Source organism: Balaenoptera ricei, chromosome 21, assembly GCF_028023285.1.
Source record: "Balaenoptera ricei isolate mBalRic1 chromosome 21, mBalRic1.hap2, whole genome shotgun sequence".
In the NCBI taxonomy this organism is placed as follows: domain Eukaryota; kingdom Metazoa; phylum Chordata; class Mammalia; order Artiodactyla; family Balaenopteridae; genus Balaenoptera; species Balaenoptera ricei.
The window spans coordinates 38,347,037-38,357,036 of record NC_082659.1 but is presented as its reverse complement, the minus strand read 5'-3'; positions in this window follow the sequence as shown (position 1 = coordinate 38,357,036).

Below are 10,000 nucleotides of genomic sequence, written 5' to 3'. Positions count from 1 at the left end.
TCTCTCTCTCCCTCCCGGCCTCGCCCCACCCCCTTTCTCCTTTCCTCTTTTTCTCTCTCCCTCTCCCTCATCCTCCACGAGAAGTCATGAAGATGGAATTGATGTTGGACTGATGTCCGCGTGCTACCATACCAAATCCCCCTTCCCCAGGGATAGCTGCACTGCCTGTGGCAGGCCATGGTGGGGGGTGGGGGGGGTGGTGTCTTTTCTTCTGTATCGGTAGAAATGATTTGAAGAGGAGGCAGGATGGGCATAGGTCCACTGCCTCACACCAAGGCCCTTTGGGAGCATTTCAGTGAATCGGGACAGAACATTTTTCTCCGTGCGGGGAGGGAACCGGAATAGGGCACCCCGAAATGGAACCGCTTTGGCACATAGATGAGTTGGAATTTAAGGCGCTTCAGAAACGACGGGTGGGCGACAAGGACCCTCTGCCGCTCTGCCTCTCCCTCTTCTTGCTGACCTGAAAGGAGGACAAAAATCTTCTTCGAGAAGCTCAAGCTCACAGCCCGCCGTTTCGAGTGACTTCTGGCTTGGGCTTCTCCTGCGTGGGGGGCACAGTGCACGCGTTCCTCAGCCGTGGGTTGCTCTCTTCTCGAGCTGTCTTTTGGGGACAGGGGATTCTCAGGCAAGAACTCAGAAGGATCGTTGAGGGAACATCGTTTTTCCTCTCCCACGACTGATGAATGCAGACAGACACACAGGAATCTCGCCCCCCCTTCCCCCCCACCCCCCAAGTGAGAGGAGTCGCCGGACATCCTTGGGGTCACACACAGCCTCCGTGGCTCTTCTATGTTGCCAGGCTACCTGGCCTTCACCGCCCAACCCGCTCCCCCCACGCCCCCAATGAAGTTGCATCATCGTTCATAGTGTAAATGCTGTGAGAAGATAAGCTTTTCAAAATAAAATTCTCCCTGCCTTTCTTTCCCAAGGACACCATGAACACCTACCGTCATGTGCAGTGCTTATTGACCCACCTGGAGGAGGGGACCCTCTCCGACAGACCCAGGAACTCACTTGTTCCGAGTCATCGAGGAGAGGGTGTTTGGTTCTGTGTTTTAAACTGGTGGGCCAATGACACATCACCTCCTAGTAAGCCATCAGGTTCACCGGTTCGGTGGCATGAAGTACATTTACATCCTCCTTGAGTTTGACTTTGAAAGTCTTGGGGCCCTGGGTAGGCCACCCCCAAATGTGCCTCCGTGGCATAGGGATGTTTTGGAATTTGAGTGACAACACCACGAGAGGGGCACTCTGACTCTCCTTTACTTCTCCCCTCTGAAATCAGGAAGAAAATCTCTCACGTGAAAGGGGAGCGGGGGGCGGGAGGTGTAGAGATCATGACGAACTGAACTGCTTTCATGTCTCATGAAATGTTCACGAATCATCCAAGTAGGATTGCTCATAACAGAGGACATAGATGTTGACGAGATAAGAATGTTTAAGGGGAACTTTTCCCCCAATGATTGTTTTCCACAGGCCGACTTCAAGACTTTCCAACATCTCTGGTCATCTCTAGGCTTAGCGGTTGGCTAAGTGCCCTGACAGGGTGAAACCTCAGCGAGTGTCTACATCATCTCCACATAAGATAAAATACTGAAATGTTCATGGCTCCACAAGTCTAAGGGTCTCCCTGCTTTGGACCTTTTACGGAGGAGAGACTGAGCATGTTTGGTTCCATGCCTAGATAGATCTTGTGCTTTAGGGAAAGACTGTACTAGGTAGGAGCCTAGACTTCTACAAACTATTCCATGTTCACACTGTTCACTGTGGTTGGCTTCCTTACTTTCACTGAAGAGGAAAAAAAAAAAAAAAAAGACAGTGTCCAAGGACGAGGCATTCTAAAGAAGGAACGTGTGTGGTCCAAGCTACCTGATGTCGCCATCGTCACGGTAGGAAGAGGACTTTTTTGGGGGGGGGGGAGGGGGGAGGCAAAGTAGAAGGTGTATGGAGATAAGGTTTGGGGGAAGGAGAAAGAGATTTTTGTCCTAAAGGTAGTCATTTCTCAATGGAAAAGAAAGAAAACAAGGGACAAGCTAAAAATGGGCACAGACAATTGGAAAAGGTGTGTGAAGAAAAGTGTCTTTGGAAAGGAATTGGATCCGTGGTCAGGACTGGATAAGATGAGGGTGGATTCAAAGACAGAAATGAGTTTTCGTATCAACATGAAACCAGTGCAAAATTAGAATTTAGTTGTCTCTCTCTGTTAAAAGGACCAGGTTTGGGTTTAGGGTTTGGGTTTTTCTTCTATCGGTCTGCTCTGCCCATCATGAGAGATTAGATTAGATTAGGAAAGGTTTTTTTCCTTTATCTTTAAGGAGAGAGAGAAAGAAAGAGGGGGGGGGAGAGAGAGAGAGAGAGAGAGAGGGGAGAGAGAGAGAGAGAGAGAGAGAGAGAGAGAGAGAGAGAGAGAGGAGAGAGAGAGAGAGAGAGAGAGAGAGAGAGAGAGAGAGAGAAAGAAAGAGAGAGAGAGAGAGAGAGAGAGAAAGAAAGAAAGAAAGAAAGAAAGAAAGAAAGAAAGAGAAGCTTATGTCTTTGTCAAAAGTCATCACTTATTTTCTAGGTTGCCTTTATCAGGTCTTGGAGGACTCACATCAACTTAGTCCTCTCGATATTCAAAGAACCAGGTTTGGCTCAGAACTGAAGAAGAAGCTTCTCTCTCTGCCTAGCAAGTCTTTCCTTGGGATGTTGGTGACATGGCTAACGAAGCACTGTTTCACAGTGACCTATCAGATTAAGTGCTTTACAATCTTTTGGATATTTTGGACACATTTGCCCAAAAATTGAAGGACAGATGAAGTCCTTTGGGCTTCGAACGCACTTTGAGATAGGATCCAGGAGGAGAGGGCCCTCAAAATAGCTCAAAAATGTGTTCTCTCTCCTGAGAAATGAGAGAGATGAAACTGAGTAAGTTTCTTGGAGAGGTTCGATGACACGGGAGAGTGTTGTCAAAGAGGAAGGAACAACGTGAAGTCTTCTTTGGCTTGTGCCTGTACACCGATGTGTTCTAACTGTTCCAGAAATGATGGGATCTTTCTTCCCGGAAGTCTTCTCTGCCCTGGCATAAAGTGTTGTCTGTTATCGTCAAAATGGAGGCTCACACGAAAGGGGCTGAACCCAGTATCAGGGAGATGTTCTAACCGACTTTCACGCCAAGGCAGTAACAACAGCCTGTGGAAAGATGGTGGGGGTGGCGGGGCACACGTGGATCAAGTCCATTCTGTCCTTTCAACAGCCGGTCGGGGCTATGGCAGACGGGAGACGGTGGCCCAGCCGGTTGCTCCCTGGCCAACCTCCCCCCTCCCCCACACCTTGCATTCCTTCACCCGCCCGTGGTGCCTCCAAGATGACTCCAACTGTAAATAGACATTGGCAGGAAGACTTCTACAGTCTACCGGCAACGTCTGACCTGTCATGCTTGTAACCCTGGGGGGGAAAAATCATTTTTCTCTATGGAAAGAAAACCTCCTCTCTCTGGATCCTCTGAACCCCAGCCACTGGACTTCATTCCACTGCCACTTAGTAGGGGTCATCCAAACATCCTTGTATGTTTTCCGTGTGGGTTGAAGTCTTCCCTCGCTGCAAGCCTGATGTCCTCACCGTGGCACAGAGACTGTTAAAAAAACAAAATGTGTTTGCCACTTGGGGTCTACCTTCCACAGCCTCCCGTGTGATCAGATCAAGGCACCCGCTTCTCTGGGAAAATCCTACAATCCTTCACAAAAGCTCTTGTAAACTTTTTGGAACCGTCACTCGTCCAGTCACCCTCAATCATCAGGCAAGGTCGGCAGGACCGATGGAAAAACTGGACTCCAAGAAGAACAAGAATGACTTACATGGGGTTGAATGAACTGATGAATAGGACGACAACGTGTATGACTACTTGTGTAAAACAGGACTGCTTGGGGAAGCGGGGGATAGATAACTTAGGAAGTTGAGATGAACACATACACATTACTGTACATAAAATAGGTAATCAACAAACACCTCCTACTATATAGCACAGGAAACTCTACTCACTACTTTGTAATAACGTATGAGAGAAAAGAATCTGAAAAAGAATATCTATATAAAGTATTTTGATATATATATAAAGAGAGAGAGAGAGAGAGAGAGAGAGAGAGAGAGAGAGGGAGAGAGAGAAACAGAGAGAGAGAGGGAGAGAGGGAGAGAGAGGGAGAGAGGGAGAGAGGGAGCGATTAGGACTGATTGTTAAATCTTTTGTTTTCCAGATACAAGGAAAAACAAAAACAAACAAACAAAACCCAATTTTCTTCTTTTATTTTTAAAGGGGGACGTCCATTTGGTAACTCATACCTCTGTCAGCAGGATAGAATCACTGATCTTTTTCTCCCTACTTTCCTTAATTCAGAAACTCTCAGTGAGGCTTCTTATTTCCCTGGCAATAGAGTTATTCGCATATGTTACTTGGAGGCCAAAATTATGTTTCCATAAAACGGGGATACACACTTGTGGATATGAAATTCTGGTGCTACTCACTTCCCTTAGGGAGTTGTTCTTAACCGAAAACTGGACTGCATCCCGAAGTTTTTTGAGTTCCCTCCAATATCTGGCTATGACTCTCTCCATGAACGTTTGCCATTTTCTCCCACCCTTTTGACTTGGCATCACTGAGAACTAAAACGGCCCTTTGCCTGAAGCCCTGCAAACGGAAGCTAGAGAACTTGACGAAAACCTTAGAGAAACGGCCACAACGGCTCCTATGGAAAAAGTCCTCGTTCCTGTTTCTGTGAGAGCCACTCCGAAATTTGAACCAAACACCCGACGACATCATCAGAGTTATTTCAAACTTCTAAAGTTGCTTCGACCCTGACATCTAGATCTAGAAATCTCCTTGACTCAGACACACACACACACACACACACACACACACACACACACACACACAGTCACCAGCTCAGCTTTAATATGTTCCAAGGAACTTTCAGAGGAGGGAACTGTTGGGCTCCAGAGTAGGCCGCCCCAAAATGTGCCCTCCATGCTCTATTGATTATTTTGAATTCAAGTGACTTAAGAACCGGCCAGCACAAGAGGGACACACTGGCCCTCCTTTCTGTCCTCCTGCGGAGGAAGATCTCAAGTGAAGACGTCTGCTTTCACGCGTGTCCATGATTCTCAAATGGTGTAGTGGGGTTTCCTGGGTTAGGAAAAGGAGGGGACTCCTTTTGCCTGGAAAAACGGCCTGTTTCTCACACATCCTCCTCCCATCCCTTCCTCTCTCCCTCCTTCCCTCCCTGCAGTTTGGAGGGGGCAGCCTAAGGGTGGGGGAAACTGGGGAAAGAAAAAAGAAAAAGCCATTCATTAAAGAGAAGCTCGAGGCAAAGTCAAACGCTCCGACTTGACCGGAGAGCTTTCTGCATTTGAATGGAGCGATTGAACGAGGCCCTGCCGAATGAATCGTCCGGACCTCCCCTCCCCCGCTCCTGGCAAAGGTCAGTCCAGGGGACTTAGGAAGGAGCGCTGGAGAAGGAACAGGGGTGGGGGTGGGGGTGGGGGCGGGAACAACAGACAATAGCCGCTGCCTGCCTGCCTGCCTGCCTGCCTGCCTGCCCGCCCGCCGGGCTGAGGCCTGAGGGCTGAGGGCCACCCTGGCTCCTGCAACACAATCCCTTCCAAGAAACTGCTGTGATGACTATTTGGCAGTGAATGATCAAATCTGAACTCTCTTGGCCTATTTCTGCAAAAGGCCCGAGTCTCAGCTACGACAGATTCTCTGGATTTCTTGGCACATGGACTGACCCTCAATCTCCCATCCTGTCAGATCCTCCTTTGTACACACACCTCCACTGGAAGGGTTCTTTGGCCTCGTCCAGAAAACGAACAAGCAAGAACAAACACACAAACAGACTGAATTGATGTGTTGGTATTTGTTGGAAAGAAACATGCTCCTCTCACACACCTGAGGGCAGGAAGCGAAGGCAGGTTCTCAGCAGGAGGGGGACGGGGAACCTGAACCGAGGTCGGTCAGCGGTCCCCCCCAACTTCTCTCCCAGGTCACGTGGGCCTCCCCTCCCCGCCTCTCTCTGCGCCCCCCTGCCCTGGTTCTGATATTTCACTTGGGAAACTTCTCTAGGCCGACCGAGATGCCAGCTTGCTGTCCTGCTGCTTCATGTCCATCTCTACCAGCCGTGCCCAAAAGGCACGTGAAATCATGGACAGCAAATAGCGCCCCCAGAGCTGTGTGTGTGTGTGTGTGTGTGTGTGTGTGTGTGTGTGCGCGCGCGCGCGCGCCAATTTTCCAGGAAGCGGTGAGGGAGCAAAGGGAGGGCTGGGTGAAGGAATCCTGGGTGCCCGTCATCGCACACCCCGCAGAGCACCATTTATTTCTATCTCCATGTCTGAAAGACACTTAGTCCTCATTTCAGCAACTTGATGGTGATTCCCCTTCTAAATGCGTGACAAAACCTATGAAGTACTGGACTCATTGAATCTGTCACTGCTAACAGGGCCCAAGGAGTTTTCAATCGATGGCAGGAAAAGCTATGATCCTAAACCTAAAACTGCCAAGAATTCCTATAGATGGAGTTATCATGGACCGACTTCTGGTGATACGTGCCATGGGGGCTCCCATTTGACAAACCGGAATGGGATAGGTAGACCCAGTCATCCCATGTTTTACCTCAAGCTGGAGAAGCAGAGAATATCATCTAAAAGCCTACCTTCATGGCGTCTCAGTGCTCAGGGCTCTTCCTTCTCGGGGATCTTGTGTTCTGTAGGGATAATTCACGTGCTGGGGCAGTAGGTTCCCAATATCAGCTTGTGAAATGGATTAAATGATGTCTTCCTTTTAAAAAGATAAAGATTATTTGGAAAAGTTATTAATAGTGAACACATGATGTTATCCTCTCTGATCTATAAACTAGAGTTGACCGTTGAACAGCCAACATGGAGGGTTACGGGTGCCGAGCCCACGCACTGAAAATCCATGGATAACTGCACAGTCAGGGCCCTGTATCTGCGCTTCCACCTCCGGGGACTCAGCAACCACAGATCCTGCAGTGCCATAGTGCACGGCTATGGGAAACATCCACCTATGAGTCACACACACACACGCACACACGCACATGCACAGGTTTCAACTTTGTTGTGTTTATTCTTGTGGCCACTCATCCTTGACATGTGCGTGCATACCTATTTGGACAGTAATGTAACAGGTAACCCCCATCACTTGTGTTCTACTTTTTTACTGACCATTGAAACTTAGTTCCTGATTGACCCTAGGGTTTGTAATTATGTTTACAACTTCATAAAAATAGAAAGTCCCTCACTGATCGACAGCGAGTGTATGAAAGGAAAATTGACCCATTCTGACTCAGGGCAACATTTCCTGGTTTTGAAAGACACACACCCATTCGGTAGTGCTTACATATGTCCAAGCACTGATCCACTGAAGTGGGGTTGCTTTCTTTCTTGGTACCAAACTTTGCATTCTCAAAATACTTCGCCATCTACCTATTTATGCTGTAGATTTGTAGTAATAGACAATCTCCAAACGTCTGAACCTTGTCTCAATCGTGGGGCTCACACATTCTTTATAGAGTCAGTATATTCCCAGCATTCATTTCTTGATGTGAACTAGGTGAGGAATTTGCCATTGTGACGTTAGAATTGGCACCTCCTTGGTGTGAGGACACCAAGGGATAAGGGACCACTGAAGAATGTCCTTCCTTCACCGTGCTGAGACTATTTTATTCAGTGTGAATCCTCTCATGTCCTACAAGTGCTGGCTCCATGGCGAATGGGATTCTCCCATGCATTGCATCGGATTTCTTCTACAGCGGTGATTGTGTGGTCTGGCCCAAGACGACCGCCGGCTGTCCTCCTAGTAAAGCTTGTGCTGCCTTCCCTACCGCGTCAGGGATGCATCCCACTCTGAGCTGTCTGTGTGTGTTGAGGCTGGAGCGCCAACTGAAGGTTCTTCCACCGTGGTTCCAGGCTTAGGGTTTCTCCCCACATGATTTTCTTCGGCTTAAAGAGGGTAATTTCTGGCTGAAGGCTCTACCTCACTGATCTCAGACACAGGGTTTCTGCTGTGTGTGACTTCTCTGGTGTTTACAAGGACGAGTGCACTGGGTAATGTCTTACAAGATGTGTCAGGAAAACTACTTTCTCAGGGGAGTCTGCGGTGGGCATTACCTGCCCTTCTCCCCTAGTGGCCAGGCTTCTCTCCACACTGACTCGAATGAGCCTGGAGCCCACCTGGATTCAGGACTCTGGGAAATCCTCTTGCATCCTCCTCATCTCTCCTCCTGCTCCAGCTGTGAAAGCACATCTGATTGGTGCAGCCGATAACGTGTTTCGTGGGAAACATGGACCTGGATTTGGAGCCCTGCGTTGGAACCTGCGTGTGGTCTTCAGGTTCACGTCAGGAGGAGGAGCGAGGCGAAGGAACGTTAAAGAGCAGCACGGCGGGGGGGGGGGGGGGGGGGGGAAGGGCGTCCTGAGCACACGGGGAAGGGCGTCCTGAGCACACGGGGAAGGGCGTCCTGAGCACGGGGAAGTACGCCCAGCCCTTCCCCAGAGCAGGAGGGACGCTGACTTTGGGCTCAGGTATTCAGGAACTGTCTGCTGATGCTCAGGTCCCAGACCAGAAACAGACTGTGAAATCCTTTGTTTTTCTAACGAGGGTGAATCCATTGTTCCATAGTGGATCGAACATTATTTTCAAAAAACCATATTCAATAACATCAGCTCCCTCGGAAGGCCAACCACCCCCCACCCCACCCCCCATCCCCATGAACTCTCTTTTAAAGGGAAAATGTCTGCTATGATGACGAGTGTTGTGCCAAACTCTGCCACGGTTTCAAGAGCAGAGGAGCTGGTTAGGAACTACCTATCACGTTGATCCATCCACTGGATGCAGGCGTGCCATGAGGTGAGTGTCCTGCACTGTTCTGAGTGTTAGATATGGAGCAGAAAGGAAGACGTGTGATTGTGGCCAGAAATTGTCCATCCTGGTGGGATCCTGAAAAAAAAAAAAAATTAAAAAGAAAGAAAGAAAGAAAGAAGCACATCCCCTTCAGGCAGATGTGGATGCTCTGTAAGTGTATAGGCATCGGCGTGGTGGGGGGCAGAATACGCAAAGCTCCTCTGGGTAATCTTTTATCAGATAAATGGCTGTGGACAGACTCACCCATGGACACCAGATAACTGAGGTCCTCCAGCAGCACAGCTCTAGACAGCATCCCCTGGAATTTGCTCATCAGGGCGCACTCTTCCTGGGTGAAGGTCGCACACACCCTTGAGACTCACTGATATTTAAAGACATGGTGGATATTCTGGCTCGGCCTGCGCCATCCCCACAATGTCCAAAAGTGACGGTCGAGATGACAAAACTGGAGAAAGACAGGTGTGTCTATCGCAAGCTCAGACACTGTTTGAGGTGCAGTTGACTATTCCCCTGGGTTGACTTGGCACGTGCCTTTCAGATGCATCACGGAGATACGCACACTCCTGACTCAGGGTGACCTCATCGCAAGGGGATATGACATGAGGGGCGTTGAGCAATAACCCGGACCTTCCACACACACACACACACACACGCACACGCACACGCACACGCACACGCACACACACACACCCCACCCCCCCACACCCCCCCACACCCCCCCACACACACACAAAAGAGGCTCGCGGGAGTAAAAGATTAACGTTACCTCTGTTGACACCCACGACTGTACCTAGTTGTCACGAGACAGGAAGCTCAACTGTACATTTAACCCTTATCTGTTCCTGTGCTTTCTTGCAGAAAATCCTCGTGCGCTTCTTTCGCCTCGTGGAAGCGCTTGCTATTCCCCATAGGTAGCCACCGTGGAACCAGCTGCTGCTGATCCAAGAATGTGGAGGATTTCCGGAAATGATCAGTGATCCCGAGACAGACTCTCCCTTCCGTGATCAAAGCGACTCGACTCGGGGAGCTGTCTCTCGCCTCCCCCCCACCCCACCCCCCCCACATCCCCCCACCCCCCACCCCGCACAC